At 43.3% G+C, this 12,898-nt stretch overlaps 1 protein-coding gene across 23 annotated transcripts in view; it reads left to right on the top strand.

The window, feature by feature from the left end:
- The first annotated feature begins 525 nt into the window (after positions 1-525).
- LOC105465604 (erythrocyte membrane protein band 4.1 like 2) overlaps positions 526-12,898 on the top strand; it is a 227,147-nt gene continuing 214,774 nt past the window's right edge. For 15 of the 23 annotated variants that reach the window (XM_011714133.3, XM_024787870.2, XM_011714131.3 and 12 more), the window contains exon 1: positions 526-672. The gene's annotated coding sequence lies outside the window, so the exon portion shown is untranslated. The remainder of the gene's footprint in view (positions 673-12,898) is intronic. The other 8 variants (XM_011714134.3, XM_024787867.2, XM_024787865.2 and 5 more) reach the window with 5 other exon arrangements.

Genomic DNA, 12,898 nt, shown 5'->3' with positions numbered 1-12,898 from the left:
TCTGCCCGGAGAAATCTTACTTACTCTGGGGAGGCCTTTCCTCCACGGGGTTTCCCCAAGCCCTCCTGTCCTTCCCACAGGAAGAAAAAATGGTTCCTTTTCAATGCCCTTTCTGTGAAAGCACTTTTTCCACTCTAGACTGAGGGAGACCCGGTTTTCCTTATTCTGCATCTCCAGGCTCTGCTCCAGTGTCTACCTCTACGAAGGCGCTCAATGAAGGTTTAGTCAGCGAATGCACTTTGAATAAATAACTTTTAAAAGTTAAGAGGACATTTAAGGCCAGGAACCGCAGTTGAGAACGCCTTGCCCAGGCGCATTAGCTATCATCCGGGCTGCCCTGAGGGCGAAGGACGTCCTCCAGCCCCGGGTCCCCGCGGCAGCCCTCAGCGAATCCCGCGGGAAAAGTCTCCCGCCCGCGCAGGGGCGGGGCCTGGGCGTCGGGGGCGGGACCGCCCGCGGGGGTTTCCGCGCCGGGGGCTCGTCCGGCGGGGGCGCGGGAGGGGCTTCCGCCGCAAGGGGGCGGGGCCGGCGCTCAGAGTCCTCTGACGGCCCCAGCCAGGGAATTTCAATTTGAAACCTAGCGGAGGGAGGAGGCAGGCGCGGCTGCCGGCGGCTGGGACCGAAGAGGGACGGGTCCCCTCGGCGAGCGAGCTCCTGAGGTGCGGCGTCGGGGTAAGGAGGCGTGCGGGGCTGCACGGGCCGGGCAACTCGTCAGTGTGGGGCTGCAGGGGCGGCTCAGATTTTTCCTCTGGCTGCAGCTGGGAAGCTGATCCCAGGCAGGAAGCGGTGGCTGGACGGTCCCACCGGGATGGGGGGCGGGGAGAGGGGGCCCGGCTTTGGGATTTTCTGAGGCTCCCTCTCTCCTTTCCCTCCCGGTCTCTGCCCGACCTGATTCCTGCCCCGGGGTCCGGGTCCTGTTGCTCCGAGCCGGATCCCGGCTTCGCTGCTCCCCGCGGTCCCCCTCTTCCCTCTTCCGGGGGACCGGGGCTGCGTCCTGGCGGAGCCAGGAGAGGCGGGGGCACGGGGAGGACGCCGTCCCCCCCGGGGTGCCGTGGGCTCAGGTCACGCGTCCGGGCCCCGTGGAGCAGCAGCGGGAGAAATCCGTCTCCATCCCCCCCGCGGGGAGGGGCTCGGCCGCCGCGTCGCCCTTCAGGAGGAGGGTTTTAGGAGGGGAAGCGCGGGCCGGCCGCGCGCGTGGGGACTGCGGGAAGCCGGGCGAGGGCGGCGCGCCAGCCCCACGCGCGGTGCGGGTCGGGCCCGGCGTCGGCTTGCGCCCGCGCCCCCAGCTGCCGCCTGCGCCGTCTGGGAGCTGCGGAGAGGGACGCGTGTTTCGTGCTCGGATCGTTACAGTTCCCACACCCAGGCCATCTCACCACCGATGGCTTGTTTTTTTCTCCTCCCGCGCTGGGGGCCGAGGGTTGGGAGCATTTTTAGGGGAGCAGCGGGGAAGGACGAGGAGAACCTAAAGGAGCGCGACAGGGTTGAAGTCGGCGTCTGGGGACCCCATCCCCAGGCGCAGACGCTGCCCCCAGCAGCCTGACGTCTGTGGTAGGACATCAGTTATGCTTCTCCAGATCGCTCACCTCCCCTGAGGTCAAGTTTATTTATTTATTATTATTTTTATTTTTTTAAATAAAATGAGGTTTGGCGAGAAGAACTCCTGCCTAAAGTCTATTATTTTGGGGAGGGGTCTGGGTATGGAGCCCTCCCTACTGACCCGGGTAGTCTTTCATTGAATTGCTCCATCAACACCACAGCTGCCCCTAATTTTAAGATCCCTGGGTGGTTGGGAGGGATGGTGGAACCTAGAGAAGCTGTGGCTATATTTTCACTTTTCTGAATCACATCTTTCCCCAGTTTCTTGAACTTCTTGCCTCTGAAATGGCGTGTGTGTGCCAGGCGTCTTGTTCCTCTTGTTACTGTTATTTAAGCTGTTTTAAAAAAAAGACTTTCGCGGTTTTCCCCTCATTTCTTCAGTCTTTATTTCCTCCCCACCCCCCGTTTTTATTGTTTTTTTTTTTTTTCAACTGAATACTTTATTTCTGTGGTCTCTTTATAATGCTCTTGAGAATTAGCATTTCAGTTGGTGTTCTGTCACATTTCACCTTGGGCTTAGCACTTGAGGGAAACTGAGTCAATTTCTGCTGCAAGGGCTAGGATTTAGAATTCTCAAGCTTTGAACAGGTTTCAGTGGGGAACGAATAGTGCTTAATCCTATTCAGTTTCCCTTTGCAGGCTCATTGCTGTGAGAAATCACTGGGTGGCTGTTGCAGCCGCTGATGGGGGCTACATTGCAATGCAATCTTGAATTGTGATAAGGGCCAACGGGGTACATCCATCAGGCTGTGAGTTTGACGCAACTTTTAAAGAGCTATGCTGTGTCACCTGTCAGAGCTCGAGTGGTCATTCTTTTAATTCAATTTAAGAACTACCATCAAACTTCAGATATCTATTCTTGGGAGGTTATTGGAGAACTGTACAACTGGTAATGGCTTGGAACAATGGTGTGGATTTAGCGCTAATTTAATCCTATCCTGTCTTCCTCACTTCTTGGGCAGAATTCCCACTGAAGTCAGTAGTGGTCTTGTGTGCAGACAGACTGCTGAGAACAAGAGGCTGCTCATTTAGCGTAACGGGAAGGGACGGTTTCTTTCCTTTTAAAACATCCCTCTGTAAGAAAGACCTAGTCATAACAGTTCTTTAATCTTTCACCACTAGTCCAAGTAGTTAAGAGCACTTTTTGCAAAAACCTTCGAAAGAAAATTTGTGGATGAATTGAGCCACGTCCCTCGAACTCTTGATATTTACATTGGATGGTGATTGTTAAGATTAAAAGCGATTTAAAAAATCAGTTAACAAAGCTATAATTTCAGTAAAATTTTTCCTAACTTTTGTAAAAAACGTAAACTGCCAGGGAGCATTTTGTAGCAACTGGGTATGTATGCTTCAAATCTGAAATTTAAGTCCAAGTAGAAAGAAGCAAATTTAATTTAGGGGATGAATCTGAAGAGAAGCCACCAAAAAAATAACTATCTAAATATAAAAGAAGGAAATTCAGATATCTTTTGCTGTATTTCAGCAGATAGCTTTAGGGCAGTTTGCTCACTTTCATACGTGTTCTTAAAGACTTACTGACTGCCTGGGTCCATCGTTAGATATGCGAGCACTTGGAGGTTTCCAAATGAGCTTTGTGCTGATCTGAGTTGCTGAGCTAGTTAGATCCTTGGCTTCTTAACGTAACATTCTTGTGGCTTACCCTTTCCAAATTACTACTTCTAAGGAATTGAGTTTAAAAAACCTAACCAGTGACCAGAAAGTAAAAATAGGTATTTAAAAATCAGAACCATGTCCACGTGTACTACCCAACCACTTGCTTTCAACTAAAAATACTTGCAAAGATGACAAAGCAGTCCACAACCAAAATATTTATTGGTACAATTTCTCTGTAATTAGTAATATTGTACAGTTATGTTTAACATCAGGTTCTGCCCTGAATCACCCCTCTCATATTACTGTGGCCAGTGAACTACAAAGGTTGTATCTTTGCCATTTCATTTAGGAATGTGGGGTTTATATTTTATATTGCAGAATGCTAAATATTTTTGAAGGTTTTGTTTTGTTTCTGTTTCTACCCTGTCTTTACTAAAAATACAAAAATGAGCCGGGCATGGTGGCGCACGCCTGTAATCCCAGCTGAAGACACGGGCTCTTTTCTTTCTTTTTTGAACTGAAGTAGTCTGTTTAAAAGCTGTGTGTGGACTTTTTATTGAAAAGTATGACTTGCTACTAGTGTTATAAGGCAAATAAACAGTTTATAGAGATCAATACCACTGAGTCACATTTTGCATTTCTAAAATCTGTATTGTTTACTTGGAGAAAACAAAAGAAATGTGCCTACCTCCTTCCTCCATCCCACCTTTATTTAGAAACATTTCCAGTGGGCTTTTTTTTTTTTTTTTTTTTTTTTTCAGATTCAGAATTACTGTACCTAACCACTGGGTACCCTTACAGATCTCAAAGCCTCAAGTAAATGTTTATGCTGGCTTTCGTAGTCAGCAAATAGTAGCCAAACCCTAATTTACTGCTCTTTTATAGAATCTTGGAATCTCAGGGCTGAACCCTTAGGAGTCAGCAGATCCACTCTTAGCCCTAGTCTCTTCCTCTCAACATGCAAACAGTTCTAATCTCTTTGGAATGTCTGAGCAAACAGAAGATTTGTATGTGATTCTGTCACCTTCTAGACAGAACATCCTTTGGGATGCCATGTTTTGGCATAAACCAGCAACTTGATATTGTACGATTTGTAGCATTTCTCTGCGTGGGCAGTGCCCTGGACTAAAATCTAAAATGGAGTCAATGCCTGGTGTCGTTGACTATAGGGAAATAGCCTCCAAGTTAGCTATTAGAGTTATTTAGAAGTTATAGTCGAGTGTGGTGGCTCACACCTGTAATCCCAGCACTTTGGGAGGCCGAGGCGGGCAGATCATGAGGTCAGGAGATGGAGACCATCCTGGCTAACACCATGAAACCGCGTCTCTACTAAAAATAAAAAAAATTAGCCAGGCGTGGTGGCGGGCGCCTGTAGTCCCAGCTACTCGGGAGGCTGAGGCAGGAGAATGGCCTGAACCCGGGACGTGGAGTTTGCAGTGAGCCCAGATTGCGCCACTGCACCCAGGCCTGGGCGACAGAGCGAGACTGCGTCTCAAAAAAAAAAAAAAAAAAAAAAAGAAGTTACAGGGAAGCCAAGAAGGAAAGAAATAAATCATCTCAGTTATCATCTAGAAATGATTTATAGTTTTTGTTGTTGTTGTTTTGTTTTGTTTTTGAGACACAGTTTCACTCTGTCGCCCAGGCTGGAGTACAGTGACTGCGATCTCGGCTCACTGCAACCTCCTTTTACCAGTTCAAGTGATTCTGGTGCTTCAGCCTCCCAAGTAGCTGGGATTACAGATGTGTGCCACCATGCCCGGCTAATTTTTGTATTTTTAGTAAAGACAGGGTTTCACCATGTTGACCAGGCTAGTCTTGAACTCCTTACCTCAAGTGATCCACCCGACTTGGCCTCCCAAAGTGTCGGGATTACAAGTGTGAGCCACCGTGCCCAGCCGGTTTATAGTTATAGCTAATGGATTTTGGTAGCTTTTTCTATAAAGTATGTGTATGTATGTGTATTTCATATGAGAAAGGGAATATTGTATGTATTCGTGATGTGAAGCACCTACTCATTGTATTTAATAAATATTTGATGCATTAATTCATTGAACCTTTAATATATTAGAGGAGAAGAATCTTTAGTGAAGATTCTTTGATAGAGTTGACGTAGAAATGGGTAATGTTTCATGTAGAAATATGTCGGTAATATTTCATTTAGAGGATTTGCTTTTCTAACCACTGGTATTGTTTCTCCTGGTTTTGTGGTTGGCTTCGGATCTGTGTTGTAAGTTTCTTAGATGCATGTTTTTCATGTTTAGAAGAGTAGATAATCTGTGTATTTCTGTGGTGTTGGGGTAGTATTAATTTTAGTTAGAATTTCAGAGCTTTCTGAATTTTCTTATTTCAAAGCGATACCTCTTACCCCTTGGCATTGGAATAGATTTCGTGTGATCTATGAGTGCATTCATACTGCTTCTGGATTTTTTTTCTTCAAAGATTGCAATTGAGCTAATTTCATATTCTCAGTTATCTTTAAAATCAAAACATGTTTTCACTTCACAGATACCTCTCTGAATTTTGCATATTTTCACTCTAGCATATTAGAGCCATAAAGTCAAAAAGTACATAGATTATCTCCCAAATAATCTGGAATAAATTGAAGGATAAGAACAATCTTTTCTTGAGATCTGAGCTGTATGTTAAGTAAGGTTTTGCTTTAGATAGCCAAGTTGACATTTTGCATAGATAACTAAATCCGGCATCATGGGGATAATTTCAGTTCTTCCCAGGTTAGGAACTGGAGGGCATGGAAAGGCTCCCAAAGGGGTTTTGTCAGTGTTCATCTGTAGGACCTTATTGCCTAGGTCAGTTAGGGTAGTTCATGCATTTAAACCAAATCTTTCTGGAGAGACCAGTTTCCTCTTGCTTTGCTCTTAGGGCCTCACCATCAACCTTCAAGAAAGAATTTTCAAAGACTTAAAGACCTATGTTACCCTTCAGTTGCCTTTTTCCAGAATAATTGTGGTTTTAAAAAACTTGTCATATAGGTCTGATTACCAGCTCTGAAGTCACCTTTTCCAAGCTCTTGTAATCAAGTTTCCAGACCTGCTGATGGGCTTCAGGGCTGGGCCATTGTAACAACAGTGCTGAATTTACTCACATTTTTCATAGTTTCCTACATTCTACCAATATATGTACATATCCCAGTAGCTTAAATACATAAAATTAAAATGTGATTTACACTCTGCCATAATTCTTTGTTTCTTTCTCTTTTTGTCCAGAAGCTACTTGTTTTTCACCCTAGATTCATTTACCTCGAGGGCCAGAAGGGAACTTGGAGATAATTTGGTTCAGACTCCTGACCTGGGGGGTAGAGTGGGGTTCTTGGGCCTCACGGGTGCATAAACTGCCTGAGACTAAGTGAGGTATTGAGCTCCCATGTACATGCTCTCCTGTGTGTGTGCGGCATCTGTGTGTGTGTGTGTGCACAAGTGGATGAGAGAGACAGGTTTGAGGGAGAAAGAGAACTTTAGGAGCGGTTTTTGAAAGGGTTTTGGGAAACAAAAGGTTGAGAACTGATATTTCAGTTCTTATTTTCGAAATTAGAAGATGGATGTTTTAAGAGCATTCTTTTGTTTTTCTCTTCTTTTTCATTTTTTCACCCTATTGCTCTTTTCATCATTTATTCTCCCCTACCCCCCATTGTATTTCTTTCCATTTATTTGAATTCATTTAGTTGACCCCCATTTACGTAACTGTCAAGGTTAAACTGAATTCTGATATAATTCTGGCCACTCATATTCTTACCTGTGAACTTAATGAATGTGCATTTATTTCCTCACAAATTTCTTTGATGGAATATTGATTAGAAGGGATCAGTAACATGTCCACACTATTTGATGCTGGTTAGACTGCCACATATGCCGTTGTGATCTTGGGCAAATTATTTCTCAAAGCCTCATTTCCTGTAGTAAGGGGTTAAAAATCATACCTACCTCAGAGTTCCATGAGGATTAAATGAGCTAATGCTTATAAAATGCTTCACAGAGTGCCTGGCATCTGTAAAAATTACTAGGTTAAGAAAAGACCTAGTGGGTTGGTTACTGGTGAATATGTAGTAAGCAGATTTCTTGCAGTGGTCAGGAATAATTATCTGTGTGGAAGTACAGTGTTTGATATGAAATGGTAATTTCCTATGGTGATCACAAGTTAAAAACCACTTTTTAACAATTTCAGTCCAGTGTCTATAAATGTTTGAGCTTTTAGAAACTCTTGTCTTCATTCTTTTTGGTAATTTACAAAAGAACATATATATGGCAAAACAGTTGGGATCTAGTTTCAATAACACAGGGATAATGTAGTCTTTTTTGTTATGTTGCCAGAGGTAACTGATTATAAATGTAAAATTGTGTGCATATGCTCTATTATAACTTCTCTCTATAGCCACAGTAAACTTGCTGAAAAAAGCCTATTAGTGAGTAGAATTTTTATTGATAATGTTTAAACCTCTGCATATGGCATTAAAATGTAACCTTTATAAATCTGTGTGAAATATACCTGCACACATAATTTCTAGCAACATAGTGTTTTAACTTGTTAGTTGCCAACATTAAGAAATCGGATTTTATATCAATATTTTTATTTTAGGCTAGAAAAACTGGATGATGGTGTAGCACTGGGCCCACTGGGTCCACTGGGTCTGTTGCTTCTGGTGCTGTCACGCATCAGCTGCTTTGCTTAACCTGTCCCTGACGCATGCATTTTATGCTCAGTTCTAGCTTTGTTCTAGGTTCCATCGTAAGTAATCCTGTAAGGCGTGAAGCATTGATAATCAATAAACATGTAAAAAAAAAAAATAAGGAAGCTAATGGTTTTGCAGCACAGACTATACACCAGGTGCTGTAATTGGTACTTTATATATGTTAATAACCCTGCTCCTTTTTTGCAGCACTGTCTTGGAGTAGCTGGTGTGCTCATTTTATGGATGAGAAACTGAGGCTTAAAAATTGAATAAATGGCTCAAGGGCACCCAGCTTGTGTATGGCTAAAACCCTTGTTTTTTCTGTGAGTTCCAGTTATTGCTTTTAATTGTTTGTTGTTTTTACTCAGTAGAAGTTGATGTTTTTTGGAATTTGTTGGCATTTGCAGTGTCTAACTTTTATGAAAGACAGGCTTGCTTTCCTGACTGGGTTCACCCATCTAGTTTTTTGTGTAAAGGTATGATTATGAAGCAGACCTGAGTACTACTGTTAGTTGTGTGATTCTTGAATTATGCTGGAACAGGGAGTACCCTTCATCTAGTTTTTCAGACTAGAAACATTTAGAGTAATGTTTCTAGCCTGATGTTTCAATATTAGAAAAGTATACCAGAGGATAAAACACATCGGAATAAAATGTGGCTCTCCCTCGACCTTTAGTTTCTGCCTTTCCTGTGGTTTTGCACTTTTTGCTTTCATTTAAAGTGCAAATGGCGTTCCCTGGGGCGCTTTATATGATTTAGAAAGTCAGGTAGTACTGTAGGGATTACGAAGAAAAGCAGCAGACTAGTGCCCTAGCTCCCTTCTTGACAGATTTCTGCTCCCCTGAGGTAACTACTTGTTGGAGGCTGAAAGAACGAGGGTTGTAATCAACTCAGTATACCACTGGAGGCTATATGAGTAAGCAGCAAACTTTTTCCATAAGTGCAGAATGTTGGCAAACTGACAAACTGCATATGCCACCCAGAAGGAATGCTGAGGGCAGTCACGCCCCAAGTGCAGTGTTTCTTGTGATTAGGTACATGTGACGCCTGTTAGTAACAATACGAACCTGTGATCAATTAAGCAGTGGACCAATCATTACCTCCTCCTCCCTGCTCTTGTTACCCAATAAATAAAAAGGGCTGTGGAAGCTCAGGGGTTGCCTTTGCTCACTAGAAGCAGGGAGCTCTTTTCTTCTTTCCCTGGCCCTTTAAAACAGTTTCTTTTGTGTTTTTTTTTTGTTTTTGTTATCATTTCCACGCTCATCCCTTCATTTAGTCTCATAATGACGGTCTCAAGTAGTAACAGTAGTAACTGTCATAGTGATGGTCTCAAGTAGAAACTGTGGCAGTCTGCCACAAGTGGCGCCCAAACAGGGACTATCAGTGACAAACAGAGACCTGAAGAGACCTGAAGGGACCTGAGGAGGCCTGCAGGGACAAATAGAGATAAGTAGGGATAAATAGAGACAAACAGAGACAGATAGGGAAAGATAGGGACTTGCACCAACTTGGAGGAACTAACAGGGACCATAGGAACAGACAGGGAAAGATAGGGATAGGTAAAGACTAGCAGAGACTAGCAGAAGCCAGCAGAAACTTGCAGGGACAGACAGAGACAGATGGAGACAGGGTCCTACAGGGACTTGAACGAGGAAGGTCTGCTGGAACAGAAAAAACTAAAACCAACCAGACAAACGAGAAACCCCAATACAAGTCTGCCGGCGGCAACTTAAGGAGATGAACAAACTGTGTGGGTGCCCTCAAGGTGTGTGTGACCATGGAATGGAAGATTGGAGATACCCGTGGATTCCAGCCACAGGCCTGATTCCCCTAGTACAAGCCATGAGCCAGTTGAATCTGAATGCAAAGTTGGAACAGAGGACCGACTGGAGTCACACTGACATCAACTCCCATGACATGGGGACGGATAAAGAAAACTACGCAGGAGGCTGAAAACTGTTAGAGTGTCAGGGTCAGGCAGAGACCACTGACTCCATGTTTGTGGCTATGCTGGCCATGGTTTCCTGTGTGTCTGTAAGATCAGCTGGACCACCAACCGGCAATTAAGGGCTGCACAGGCTGTAGTTCCCTTTCTCAATTAATTCAAAAACAAAATGGGAGAAATGTTGGAGGTTGAAAGAATGAGGGTCGTGATCAATTCAGTATACCACTGGAGGCTATAGGAGTAAGCAGCAAACTTTCTCATAAATGCAGAATGTTGGCAAACTGACAAACTGCATATGCCACCCAGAAGGAATGCTGAGGGCAGTCACGCCCCAAGTGCAGTGTTTCTTGTGATTAGGTACATGTGAAGCCTGTTAGTAACAATACGAACCTGTGATCAATTAAGCAGTGGACCAGTCGTTACCTCCTCCTCCCTGCTCTTGTTACCCAATAAATAGAAAGGGCTGTGGAAGCTCAGGGGTCTGCCTTTGCTCACTAGAAGCAGGGAGCTCTTTTCTTTTTCCCCTGGCCCTTCCTTTAAAACAGTTTCTTTTTTTTTTTTGTTTTTTTTTTTTTGTTATCATTTCCACGTTTGTCCCTTCGTCCCTTTGTTCAGTCTCCGAATGATGGTCTCAAGTAGTTAACAGTAGCAACTGTTGTAGTCGTGGTCTCAAGTAGTAACTGTGACAGTCTGCCACAGCTACTTTCACTAGTTTTGGTTTTATTTTCTGGTGTTTTGTCTCTAAATAACATGATTTTCTTGTTTCTTGATTTTTTTAAAGTGACAGAATATTTTTATGTTTTATTATTTGTTAAAAGTTTAGTGGCTGGGCACGGCGAATCACGCCTGTAATCCCAGCACTTTGGGAGGCTGAGGTGGGCGGATCACCTGAGGTCAGGAGTTCGAGACTAGCCTGGCCAACATGGTGAAACCCTGTCTCTACTAAAAATACAAAATTAGCTGGGTGTGGTGGTTCATGCCTGTAATCCTAGCTACTCAGGAGGCAGAGACAGGAGAATCACTTGAACCCAGGAAGTGGAAGTTTCAGTGAGCCAAGATCGTGCCATGGCACTCCAGCCTGGGCAGTGAGAGTGAAATTCCTCAAAAAAAAAAAAAAAAAAAAAAAAAGTTTATATTTTTGTGTGTAGATAGTTGTTCAAATTGATGTTTCTGTAGGGGTGAGGTTAGCAGGCCGAGTGGGGCAGAGAAGCACTAGAAAAGCCTATTCTGCTACCTTGCTGAGGTCTGCTTACTCCTGTTTCTTGATTTTTACATTTTACATGTAATACCTATTTGACTTTCTACCTCTAGTTAGCTTCCTTACTAACTCCTTCCCATTTTCTCCCCTCTTCTGTTTTCCAGCTTATATATACCAAAGCTGAGTGCTTTGATTACATGTACTTTCTTTTATAACTTTATGTTTTATCCTGAAGTTATCCTGATCCTTATCCTTTTCCTTATTTTCTTTGTTTTCTTTGTACCCATCCTTGGTTCAGCTTTAAACTATTTTAGAAACTGTGAAATTCTTGCTGGTAGGATCAAACATGATATAATCTTTTGGTTCCATTTTCTTTTTTTGTTAAAGCTATCCTTCCTGGCTGGGCCCTCCATCGTCCTGAACAGGTTTTATTTCTAGAACTGCTGTGTAGCTGTGTGCAGGGAAGTCCTTTGCCTCTTTTTCTGCGCTCTATGTTTCTTTCTTGGTTCACTGACAAAAAGTCAAGAGTTTATCCGTGAACTTGTAACCAGAACTGTTTTTGAATCTTGGCCATTAAAATCAGCATCAGTGGCTGGGTGTGGTGGCTCATGCCTGTAATCTTAGCACTTTGGGAGGCTGAGACAGGTGGATCACCTGAGGTCAGGAGTTTGAGACCAGCCTGGCCAACATGGCAAAACCCCATCTGTACTAAAAATACAAAAATCAGCCAGGTATGGTGGTACCTGCCTATATAGTCCCAGCTACTTGGGTGACTGAGGCAGGAGAATTGCTTGAACCCAGGAGGTGGAGCTTGCAGTGAGCCGAGATCATGCCACTGCACACCAGCCTGGGTGACAGAGTAAGACTCCATCTCAAAAAAAAAAAGAAAAAAAAGAGAAAAAAATCAACATCAGCACAGGCTACATCCTAATTTCCTTAATGAAGACTTCTAGTAGTTGCCCAAAAAAGTGTGAATGGGAGGTGGGTTTCTTGATGCATGCGTGTCTTAAAATGTCTTTCTCCACTCTCAGTTTGGTTGCTCTTACAGTTTGGTTGTATATAGAATTCTATTAGGTGATTACTTTCCCTCCAAATTGTGAAGGCATCTTTTGAAGCCATTTGAAGGATGCTCTTTCTCTCACTTAAGTCCTCAGAGGTACCTGGAACCTCCAAATCTTCAGACTCTCAGGGCTTTTCCAACAATCAACTTGTTTCTTGTAGGCCCCCACCAAAACAGTAACAGTTTTCTGCTTCCTCTGCTCTGCTAAGTCAGTTACTTTGTACATCTGCTTTCCATCTTCTAAAATTTTGTTGACATATCTGCTGGCCTGACCCCTCCCATTGTTTTTTTTTATTGTATTATTATTATTATTTTTGCTTTGCTTTTGTGAATTTGTTCCTTGTAAGAAAACTTTTCTCACTGTCATTTTAGTGTGGTTCCGGGAGGAAGAAGAAATTAGCTTATGTTAAATATATTGGATTTTGGAATTTAAATAGATTAAAAACAAAATTCCACAAGATTGCCATGGTACTCACATTTGATAAGGACTGCAGCCATAATAAATTTATACTTGTTTCCCCGTGCCGGCTGCTGGGTTGAAGTTCATTTATATAGAGGGAGGTGGAAAAGTCAGGTGATTGAGTGAACATCTAGGGTGCCTGTGAGTGGATAATTGATACGTTATTGGTCAAGAAACTGCTTCCTAGGAAAAGTTCAGTAAATGTGTTATATTTTTTTCCTGTGGTCTTTCAAGGATTAGTTCAGTATAAACTCTTAGAAATATTATATACTTGAACTAGACTTAACAATACATACTTACCAAATTTGTTTTTGCTGTGTATTGGAGGTGACAGCATTAGT

Source organism: Macaca nemestrina, chromosome 5 (assembly GCF_043159975.1).
Source record: "Macaca nemestrina isolate mMacNem1 chromosome 5, mMacNem.hap1, whole genome shotgun sequence".
NCBI classification, from domain to species: Eukaryota; Metazoa; Chordata; class Mammalia; order Primates; family Cercopithecidae; genus Macaca; species Macaca nemestrina.
Note: the sequence above shows the minus strand (reverse complement) of the source record. Positions and strands in the feature narration are given on the sequence as shown.